The sequence below is a fragment of the Carlito syrichta genome, unplaced genomic scaffold (assembly GCF_000164805.1).
Source record: "Carlito syrichta isolate Samal-C Ts95f unplaced genomic scaffold, Tarsius_syrichta-2.0.1 Scaffold307141, whole genome shotgun sequence".
Lineage (NCBI taxonomy): Eukaryota > Metazoa > Chordata > Mammalia > Primates > Tarsiidae > Carlito > Carlito syrichta.
Window position 1 is genome coordinate 247,069 of NW_007251237.1, and position 11,479 is coordinate 258,547.

The 11,479-nt window shown below is 54.8% G+C and overlaps 1 non-coding gene across 1 annotated transcript; it reads left to right on the forward strand.

The window, feature by feature from the left end:
- The first annotated feature begins 6,301 nt into the window (after positions 1-6,301).
- On the forward strand, positions 6,302-6,374 carry TRNAK-CUU. The gene has a single exon. It is a non-coding gene; the product is annotated as a tRNA-Lys (tRNA).
- The last annotated feature ends 5,105 nt before the right edge of the window (positions 6,375-11,479 follow it).

The window sequence follows — 11,479 nt, forward strand, 5'->3', positions numbered from 1 at the left end:
AGCCCCGCCGCGTGGACTGGACTCAGGGCGGAGCCGCATGAGCTGATCCTGAGACCCCAACGCGCGGCCCGCGTGAGGAAAGAGCTGGCCCACCCCCATGTGGCCAAACAAATCCTCCAATTTATATGTATTAGACATAAATATATAATATAGAGATATATATTATATCTTCTTATATAAATTTATATATATTTTTTTAGTTGAGGGTCTCACTTTGTCGCCTAGACTGGAGGACAGTGGCACAATCACAGCTTACTGTAGCCTCAAACTCCTGGGCTCAAGTGATCCTTCTTCCTCAGCCTCCCAAGTCGCTGGGACTACGGGGCACACCACCATGCCCAGCTAATTGTATTTATTATTGTTGTTGTTGTTGTTGTTATTTAGAGGTGAGGTCTCGCTTTGTTGCCTAGGCTGGTCTCTCCTGGACTCAAGCAATCCATCCGCCTCAGCCTCCCAAAGTGCTGGCGTTACAGGCTTGAGCCACCATGACCAGCTGAATTTATAATTATTAAACTCATCAGATTCCACTTGTTCGCATGAAAACTTCATCTATGCTTTCTTGGAAGTATCTAAGATCAATATATTTTTATTTAAAATATTATTTTGCCCCAACCCGTCTCGGTCCGCCTCTCGGGCGATCCTGAGCTGCTGGAACCTTCAACCTGGTGTAGGATTGCAGAGGGGCTTGAGGGCCCCGGGCCCTCAACGCTCAACCCACTCCCGGGGCTGCGTCCAGCTCCAGCCTCCCAGGACTTAGGCGCAGATGTGGAAGACGTCCCTGGCGGGCTACCGTGGGTCCTTGCAGGCCTGAGCCCTGGAAGCTTTGGGTCGGGGCGGCCCAGCCTTGCCCCATCCTGGCCTGGCTCCCGAGAGCAGGGAAGAGCGGCCGTCCGTCCGTCATCAGGCGCTGAGACTTGCAGGGCGGTCGGAGAGCGCGGCGGGGCGCCTGGTGGCAGGCCCAGGTGGCCCCGGCGTTTCTGTTCAGATCTCAGGATGGGAAGGGCGAGGCGAGGAGAAACGGGGGCGGCAGTGCAGGGGTCCGTCTGTTGGGCGCGGGCTCGGGACAGGCCCTACGCTGCTGCCCTACTCCCCCCCAGCGGTACCGCGGGAAGGGGTCCTGGGAGGCTCCTCGGACCCGGCGCAGGTCATTTACGGAGAGGCAGCACGGGAAGGGGGGGTCGGGTCGGCCTGCGCGCCTCCCGCCACCCTGCCTGGCAGCGCCTCCTGGCGGCCGGGACGGGGAGAACCAGCCTGGGGGTGCCGTCGAGCCTCAGGGGCGGGCTCAGGGCTGCATGTTCCCGGGCCCAGGCTGCAGACCCCGACCCCAAGCTGACCAATCTGGGACTCCAGCTCAGGACTCAGAGATTAGGGGTCTTCTGGGTCTTCTGACCGGGTTAGCGGGCTGCGTTAGGGGCAGAGAGGCGGTGGCACCTCGGAGCCGCCTGGGCCCTGCGGACCTGAGCCTGCACCAGCCCCGCAGCTCCTGCGGGGGGGGGATCGGTCCCCTGGGCTCCCCCTGGGCTCCCCCTGGGCTCCCCCTGGGCTCCCCCTGGGCTCCGGGACCGGATGTGCGGACCTGCGCCGCTTCTAGGCTATGAGGAAGGAGAAGGAAGCTTCGGGAAAAGGAGAAGAACAGCTCCCGCATCTCTCGCCCACTAAGCGAGCGCCACACCGCTGGTCCGATGAGCCACCCCGGGAGGCCCTGGCGCTCGCTTCTCCAGGTCACCCCCCCGCCCGTGTCCCCAGCCTCGCAGGAGCGTCCGCGCCTCCCGCTGCGCTGTGCATTCAGCCCTCAGCTCTGGACCAGAGGAACCGTTCAGTGTCGTCTCCCTCCCCATCCCCAGAGCTACGTCCCCGGGGGGCTGCAGCTCCCGGGGTACCGGACTTTATTCTGCCTCTCCCAGGTCTGGCCTGGTGGATTCTCCACGAGTCACACCAAGGCCTCCGCCGGAGAGGAGCCTGTGCGTCCTTTCCTGCCTCCCCTGGGCGGGCCCACAGACACGGAGGATGCCGGGGGGGTCCTCAGGTTCTTTGGTCCCAACTAGCCGTCGCATGGCGCAGCTACCTCTCGGCCGCACCAGCAGAGAATTTGGAGTTGAATTCGTGTGGGTGTGAGGTGTCAGGTCAGAGGTGCCGGTCACCCCAGTCGACCAACGTGGCCTGGGCAGTGTGGGCGTTTCCCGGGGCTCCCTCAGGAGCTCCCATCTTGGAACTGGTGTCCTTGTCCACATTCCCAACTCTGCCAGTCAGAGGTCCCTGTCCCCTGCAGAGCTCTGTGAGGGTCCCAGTCCCTCTTCCCTCTGCAGTTTTAGCCCGACCAGCACCTTATGCCAGGGTGGCTCGTTGGTCTAGGGGTATGAAGCCCAGAACAACTGAGACTGACACAGCTGTCACAGTGGAGAAAAGTTTAATATCTCAAAGCAGCTGAGCAGGAGGACGGGAGATAACATCTAACATCGTCTCTCTGAGCATTTTTGGCTAGGGTTTTTAAGGAATAATTTGGCAGTTATGGAACTAGGGAATGGCATTGCTGATTGGTAGTGGATGAAGCCATGGGGTATGGAAACTGTCTTTGTGCGCAGTCAGTTTCTGGGTGCCAGCTCTTTGATATGTGTCCTGTGTCTGGGTGGGATCTCACATCCATCAGGGTGCAGTCTGAGAACCATCTCCAACACTGTTCTTAGACAGATGCTGTCTATAAAGCCAGGCAGTACCCATCAGCTACTGATCCCTCCCTGGGCAGTGAGCCTTTGCAGAGGTAGTTTGAGAGGGAGGCATGCCAGAGGTGGGGTCCCTGGAAATTAGAGCTACTTGGGTCCTTCGGCTGATCAGATTTTAGGATGTCATCCAGGAGATCTGTGTGGCCCCCGGCTATTGTTGAAGGGAACATAAGTTCGTCAGCTTCAGGGGCAGCTTTGCCCTCCCCAGTGGTCAGGACCTGAAAATAGTCAGTTACTCTCTACTGAAGTGAAAGCAAACTCAGAAACAACAGTGTTGGTGAATTTCTACCTAGAGTTGCAGCTTTGCAGGTCTTAGGTCTCTCCCACAGCTTTTATCCTGGGGCCCTAGATTAATGCTGTATAGGCACTATACAGCATTAATTGTGTATAAGTGTTGTTCATTTCAGTCCACACCAGAAAATGTTCAAGTCTACACTCCTCCAGGCCTTCTCATACCCGAGGCAAGGAGGCCCCTGGACCGATGACCCTCTTCTGTCCTCCTTATCCGACTGCCTCTAACTGTCCCATGATGGAAACCACCTACATAAATTAATATTGGGCCATAGGGTGAAAGCTGAAGAGATCCCAGACCTGGAAAACTGGGGCTCTGGCTAGAACATAACAAACTTTTGTTTCTAGGTGTGTCTTCACTCCAGTGGAGGACAATGGACTATCTTCATTTCTTGACCCCCGGGGGGGCTGCCCCTAAGGGCAAATACACATCCCCTTAAACAGTGGGTTTAAGACTGCAGAGAAACAGAAGCCGAGACTGAAGAGCAGAAGTAACTCATTCTCCAGAGACCCACCTCCCATATGTTTCTCCTACACAATCTCTGTAATAGCTCAGGGCCCAGGGGCTAGTAGCTGATGGTCACAGGACTTGCTTTATACATGGCAGCTGCTGTACAACCTAAGTATGGTGTCTGAGATATTTTTCAGACTTTGTACTCTGATGGACTAAGGCTTCATCCAGGCCCAGAAACATACCAGGCAGCTGGCTCCACCAGATTGGCTCTGTGACATGAAGAGTTTTGTTTTTTTTTTGTTTTTTTTTGAGTCAGCGTCTCAGGTAATCCTCCTGCCTCAGCTTCCCAAAGTGCGGGATTATAGGCATGAGCCACTGCGCCCAGCTATATGAAGAATTTGACACCCTCCCCCCATGATACCATCAACCAATCAGGAGTCCCTGGCCCTTTGCCTGTCAAATTCCCGTTTAAAATTCTGGCCTCTGAATTTTCAGGGAGGCAGATTTGAGAAATATCTCCCATCCTCCTCATTCAGCTGCTTGGTGATACTAAATTATTTCTCCTCTGTAATGACCATGCCAGTCTTGATTTTTCTGGGCATAAGAACCTGGTGAGGCTGTAACATAACCTTTCTCCATTTGTCCCACAAATGCCGTCTGTCTCCTGATTCTGAGCCAGGCGCTGTGCTGGGAACTCTGTAAGGAACATCTACCTAAGAAGGATGTGACCTTTGAGCCCAGAGGAGTGCAAATCTGGACAAGAGGGTTGGGGAGCTGAGACAGAGGGGCTGGTACTGGTCATGGTCGTAAAGTGGAGGAGGGAGGGCAAAGGTAAGTGAAGTTGTGGGAGGGCCTGTGATTGGTGGGTGGAGTCCTGAGGGGGAGGGGAGGAACCCTTGAGTTGACCTCATAGGGTCAGGCTGGCCTTTTAAGTGAGAAAGTGGGTCCCAGCTCCCCTAGGGCACAGGGTTGCATTTTTTGTTTCTGGGGAAGCTTTCTGTTGTCACAGGGTCAGGGTAAATAGATCTCCAGCTTTGAATGTCAGCCCATCTTAGACCCCCACCATAGGCCTCCAGGACTGGGTCAGGTTTTCTTTGCTAAGGCTGGGCTGTCATCCTTGGTATGGGGAAGGAGGGGGTGTCCTGGCCTGTTCCAGGCTTCCCCTTTGGACTAGTCCTTCTGACTCTTTAGCAGGGACAGCTTGTCTATTCTGAACTTTTGGAGGAAGCTGGGAGTAGGGACTTCAACTTCCTTTTGGAGGAAGCAGAGGAAGTCCCTTTAACACCCCCTCAACTCCAGGAGGGGAATTCCACCTGGGTTGGTTCTTCTGGCTGAGCAGAATGGTGGACAGAGTACCTTCCCCAGAAGTCTCCACAGCCAAGTCGTTGTGGGCAGGGCCTAGCACCAGGCTTCAGATTTTTTCCAAGATATTCCCAAAACATTGGCCACGGGGCAGAGCTGTGGCTCCAAGGATCCACAGATGCGAGGACCCTACCCTGTGACAAACAGACACTGAAAGGACAGACCGAGAGTGGGAAATGCATTTTTTTTTTTCTCTTTTTTTTCCGAGTTTGAGTCTCACTCTGTCGTCCAGACTAGAGTGCAGTGGCTGCTCCCAGCCACTGCAGCCTCGACCTGCTGGGCTCCAGCGATCCTTACACCTCAGCCTTCCAAGTAGCTGGAACTACAGGCACGCGCTACCACGCTCGGCTAATTTTTTTGATTTATAGTAGAGATGAGGTCTTGCCAAGTTGCCCAGGCAGGTCTCGAACCTACGGGCTCAGGCAATCCACTCACCTTGGCCTCCCAAAGCGTGGGATTATAGGCTGAGCCACCGAGCCCGGCCAGGAAATGCATTTTTAAAAATCTTGTTCCTAAACCTTAATACAATGTGAGAAAGTAGAAGCTATATTTTGGAGAAATGCATACTTTAGGTAAAATGAACTTTGCTGACTTTGTCCTTTCAGAAACACTGACTTCCTGATGCCAGAGGTATCTCATAGTGGCAGTCAAATTTGCTTAGAGTTAAGGGAATTTGCATGGCCTAAGACATCATGCATTGAGCAAGGATTGTAGAAGTCACGAAACTTGTAATTATAAAAGTTATAACCACTCAGAGGGGCAGCAGATGGGGATTCAATCTTCCAGTAGGATGGGCCCTATCTACAGGGAAGCCAAGGATCCCCCGAAGCTACCCACTGGGAATGCACAGGAGATAAGGGGAAGTGCACCCTCCATTAGCTCTAAGGAATGTTGTTTAGGAAGATACAGGAGTATTAGAATCCTTGTCATGCCTTTCTCTAGGGGCTATGGTAATATGGACGTTAGTGAGTCTCTGTGTCACAAGTTCTCCAAGACATTCACAGGTGGTGGATAAAGAAGTCATGGCAGTCACATCTACCTAATTGCAATATCTCCAAGTGAAAGGATATAAGCCGGGGCTGGGGGTGGGGGCTATGAGGCCTCACTCACCTAGGGTGTAGGCCCGCTCCCTGTCTGCAGGGAGTGAACTTAAAGAAAACGGAGAGCCCAGCCCAACCTAGAGCAGTGACCAATGGTCCCCAGGTAAGAATTGCACCGGGCAAGGTCTTGAACCTGAGGGCAAGGGATTCACACTCTGCTGATAGCAGGGTGGACGTGGGGTCCCAGATGTTCAGAGTGCCCTGGCGGAAACTGTGTGCCCGGCTGCCTGAATGACTGAGGGCCTGCTCCAGGCATAGACGCGCCTGCATTTTTTCTCCTGTGCTGATGCACCGTTGCCCTTTTATTTATTATTTATTTTCTTTGCAACCCCTACCTTTAGAATTAGTAACTGGGCAAACCAAAAGTCTCGTTTGCCCGGCTAGCTCAGTCGGTAGAGCATGAGACTCTTAATCTCAGGATCGCGGGTTCGAGTCCCACGTTGGGCGTAGCTTTTGAACGCCTTAAGTCCTCTGTGGCCCGAGGTGCTTAAGTCCTGGCTCGTGGAGGTGGCGATGCGATGGAGCTGGGTTCAGTCCTGGCTCGTGGAGGTGGCGATGCGATGGAGCTGGGTTCCTGGGTTTTTCTGTGGAGGATTCCTTTCATTTGCTTCATTTTTATTTCTGCTCAATTTCACGCTCCAAAATAAACGGCGGGTCATCGAGCACTGTGGGGGGCACCAGACCCTGACTCCTGCACCCTAGACGAGAATCTCACCCCCAGAGCTCCGGGTGCGGGGGTGGCAAACTCCTTTGCTTTGCCGCCCCCCTCCCCCTTGATCTATCTGAAGTCAAAGACGTTGCATTCTCGGTTCTGTGTCTAGGAGTCGGCCAGCCGGCTGGCCGCTACGCGAGCGCGGGGAGCCCCGGATCCTGGGCAGCGAGAAGCCCCCTCCGAGGGGAAGGGACTCCGGAGCTGGGGCGCGCTCAGGTCTGGGGTGGGGCTGGTGTTGGCAGAATAGGCCGGCGACCTGCGTGGCGCGGGGAACTCTCTGCGGCCAGGTGTGGAGCCCTCAAACCTTCTCCACAGTCGTTTTCGACCTGTTCACGTCCTGCAGTAGGAGCCACAGGCTGGGCCCCCAGGATCCGAGCCCGGGGCCCACTCTCACCCCATCATACGGCAGCGCCACCACCTGGAGAGAGACTGTCACCGGCAGGGCCTGCTCCTCCGTGGACTGTCCCTGGGACCCCTCCGGAACGCCCCCACTCTTGCCGTCGGGCAGAGCTAGTGTCTGAGTCGGGACGGGGCGCCGGACCCCACGAAGACAGACGGGCCGGCCTTAGGGAACGGGCGCGGGGACGGAGCCCGCGTTCAGACGCGCTCTGCGCCGCGCCCGGCCGTCCTCCCCGGGCAAGGTCTCGGGTCCGAGCCTGGCGGGGCGGCCCCAGGTGGGAGCGCACACCCGGCGACGCCGGGGAACACGCAGCGGAGGGTCCCAGGCTCGAGTCCCGGCCCTGAGCGTCCCTACCCGCGCCCATGTGGGTGGGCCCTGTCCCCTCCGGGTCAGCTCACAGGGCTCTCCCCACGGCCACCCCGCGCTCTGCTAATCGCCGGGGCGGGGAGAAGCTGGGGAGAGCTCAGCCCGCTTCGGGATGCGCCGAATGGCGCACGGATGGGGTCGGGCGGGGCCAGCGTTAGGGACAGCGCGGCGCGGGAGGCTCGTGGGTCTCGGGGGATGATTCTCGCTTCGGGCGTGGGAGGTCCGGAGTAAAATCCCCGGACGAGTCGGGCTCGGTGGCTCAGCCTGTCATCCCGCGCTTTGGGAGGCTGAGGTGAGTGGATGGCCTGAGCCCGCGGGTTCGAGGCCCGCCTGGGCAACTTGGCGAGACCTCATCTCTACAATATATCAAAAAATTAGCCGGGCGTGGTAGTGCACGTCTGTAGTTCCGGCTCCTTGGAAGGCTGAGGCGGAAGGAGCGCCGGAGCCCAGCAGGTCGAGGCTGCGGTGGGCGGGAGCGGCCACTGCACTCCAGTCTGGGTGACAGAGGGAGACTCCGACTCAAAAAAAAAAAAAAAAAAAAAATCCCCGGACGAGCCCCAGGGGGTGAGTTTTCTTTCTCTGTTATTCCAGAGAACATTCAGTGGAAACCGCGGTGCGAGGGGCTCCACTGGGGCTGGTGCTGACAGTCTCAACCGTGGGGCGTCAGGTGTGCTCCGAGGCCGGCGCTCCCCAGAGCTTCTGGCCCCCCAGGGTCCCGCGTCCCACCCGGGTCTCCCCAGCCCTGGTCCTTGGGCTCCCACGAGCGGCGGTGGCTGCTCCTTGGACCCCTGCCAGCACTGCTCCCGCCAGCCGCCCTGCGCCGGTCCCTTTGGGCCAGGGGTGCTTGCAGACACTCTCCACCCTAGACTCCATCTTCCCTCACCGTCTTCCCTGGTCGCCCGAGAAACGTCCACCTCTGCGGGTTGGGCGGAGTCGCCCCTGAAGGTCGAAGGGAACAGGATAAGGCGCTGTGTGACTCCACGACGCGGACTGCGCCGTCCAGGACGGCAGCCACCAGCCACCCGCAGCCCCTGAGTACTCGGGACGTGGCGGGTCCGGTCGAGAGGTGCTTCCCTGGGTGTGTAAAATACATATCGAATGTTGAAGATGGTGCCAGAAAAGTAAGCTATCTCACTACGCACTGAAATGATATTTTATACAGTATTGGCTTGCATAAAAAAGACTATCACAATTAATTTTTACCTGTTTCTTTTGACTTTTTTAACAAATGTGGCAACTAGGAATTTTATTTCCTGAATTTTTTTTTTTTTTTTTTTTAACTGGAGTCTCACTCTGTCGCCCAGACTGGAGTGCAGTGGCCGCTCCCGGCCACCGCAGCCTCGACCTGCTGGGGTCCAGCGATCCTTCCGCCTCAGCCTTCCAAGTAGCTGGAACTACACGCGCGCGCTACCACGACCGGCTGATTTTTTAATTTATTGTAGAGATGAGGTCTCACCAAGTTGCCCAGGCTGGTCTCGAACCCACGGGCTCAGGCAATTCACTTACCTCGGCCTCCCAATGTGCTGGGATTACAGGCTGAGCCACTGAGCCCGGCCTGAATTTTTATTTTATTTTGTAACTCTAAGTTTTTGTTCAAGAGGGGTGGGGTGGCGAGTGGTGTGGTCCCTAAATTCACATGTTGAATCCCTAAATTCATTTATAAATTCACATATTGGTGGATGTTTAAATTGTTTCTGTCATTGGCCTATTACAAATAAAGTGGCCACAAAAATTATGATTTTTGTATGAACATGTTAAGAACCCCCAAGACAGATGTCTTTGGTCTCCAGAGAGGATATAAACCCCTGCCCATCCGGCTCATGGGGGTTGGCCCAGTAATGGGCTGCTCTGGGCTGGAGACAGGACTTGAGGTCCTGGATCCAAATGCTGACCAAGCCCATCAGTGCAAAAAACGTTCCCTTCCGTTTCCAGGGTCCACAGCAGGGGCGTTGTCTTCTCTGGGTCTTTGGAAAAGGCATTTTGCCATCCAGGCCTTAGTTTCACCATCTGTTAAATGGCACAGCAGCAACGTGTACCTCAAACATCTGAGTTCTGCTCGAAAAACCTCTTAGCAAGTGGGAGGGGCGTGAGGGTAGGAAAATTGCCTGTTGGGTTCAAGGTTCACCATGGGTGTTGGGTGCCCAGACTTCACCACCACACAATATGTGCGTGTAAGGAATCTGTGCTTGTACCCCCTAAATATATAACTATTTAAACAAAAATTTAAAGCCGGGTGCTTTAAAGCTCAAGCCCGTAACCCCAGCACCTTGGGAAGCTGAGGCAGGACAATCGCTGGAGCCCAGAAGTTCAAGACAAGTCTAGGCAACATAGCAAGACTTCATCTCTACAAAAATAAAATTTTTTTAAAAAATTTGCCTAGCTGAAGCTGGGCTCGGTGGTTCAGCCTGTAATCCCAGCACTTTGGGAGGCCGAGATGAGTGGATTGCCTGAGCCCGCGGGTTCGAGACCCGCCTGGGCAACTTGGCGAGACCTCATCTCTACAATAATAAAAAAATTAGCTGGGCGTGGTAGTACGCGCCTACAGTTCCAGCTACTTGGAAGGCTGAGGTGGAATGATCGCCGGAGCCCAGCAGGTCCCAGCCACTGTACTCCAGTCTGAATGATAGAGTGAGACTCCAACTAAAAAAAAAAATTTGTCTAGCCGGGTATGGTGGTGTGCATCTATAGTTCTAGCTACTTGGAAGACTGGGGCGGAAGGATTGCCTTGGGAGATTTACAGTGTTAGCTCTATTGTACATTATGACACTCAAGAAGGGACAGAGGCTGGTCACAGTGGTTCATGCCTATTATTCCAGCATTTTGGGAAGCCAAGGTGGGAGGGTTGCTTGAGCCCAGGAGTTCAAAACCAGCCTAGGCAACATAGACTGTGTGTCATACAGTGTTTTTTGGTTGTTGCTGTTTTGGTTTTTTTTGAGACCGCTTTTACTACACATAATTATTTTGAGACTCATACATGTTGCTGTGTTTATCAATAGCTTGTTCTTTTATTACTGAATTTTGTATGCCACAATGCATTTATAAATTCACATATTGGTGGATGTTTAAATTGTTTCTGTCATTGGCCTGTTACAAATAAAGTGGTCACAAAAATTGTGATTTTTGTATGAACATGTTAAGAACCCCCAAGACAGATGTCATTGGTCTCCAGAGAGGATATAAATCCCTGCCTGTCCGGCTCATGGGGGTTGGCCCAGTGCCTGGGAACAATCATGCACCCCTCTCCTGGGTCGAATCTTCTCAAAATTTGGACTTTGCCCCAGATAAAACGAACCAAAGGCCAAAGAAAGGCACAGAGTGGGTGTCTTTGGCCCAGACTGACTGTGAAGAACTGGGAGACTTGAGTGGGAAACAGAAGACCTGGTCCCGTGGGAGCTGGGTTCGGTTGTTCACAGCAGCCCCAGATCTATGGTGTGAGCATCTGTGCCCGGGGTATTATCCAGCCTCAAAGACTGCAGTTCAGCAACCAGCTCTCTCAGAACCTACGTCCAAGGTGGGGCTTGGTTCTACCACCTTGAGAGAAGGATTTTGCACACTCCCACCTGAACTAGGCCAGAGTCTTCAGCACCACCCTTCCCATCTCCATCAGAGGACTTTTGGGGGCCCTAAAAGTCTGGGGCAAGTCTGCCCAAGGGAAGCTGGTGCGGAGTGGGCCACCCTGGCATCTGGCCTTCAGGACCAGTGCAACAGCGCCGCAGGGAATGTGGGAGACTTCAGCACATGTGGCCCTATGACCTCCTTCCCCCTGTCCTCGCTTATCACCCTGGCCCCAGATGGGGAAATCTGTGGAATACGGGGTGCTTGCAGGGAGTGTGGGGAACTGCTGGGGAATCGGGGAAGGGTTGGGGCCCACATAAGCTCTCGGGGCTTCCCAAGGCCTGAGGTGAGAAGAGGACAGAGGATCCCTCAGGTCAACTCGATTCACGTGAGTCATATCGATCAGACAACAGTCATGAGCTCCTGGGGGGACCCCTTCCTTGCTTCTTTAGAAATACCAGGATGTGCCGGGCTCGGTGGCTCAGCCTGTAATCCCGCGCCTTTGGGAGGCTGAGGTGA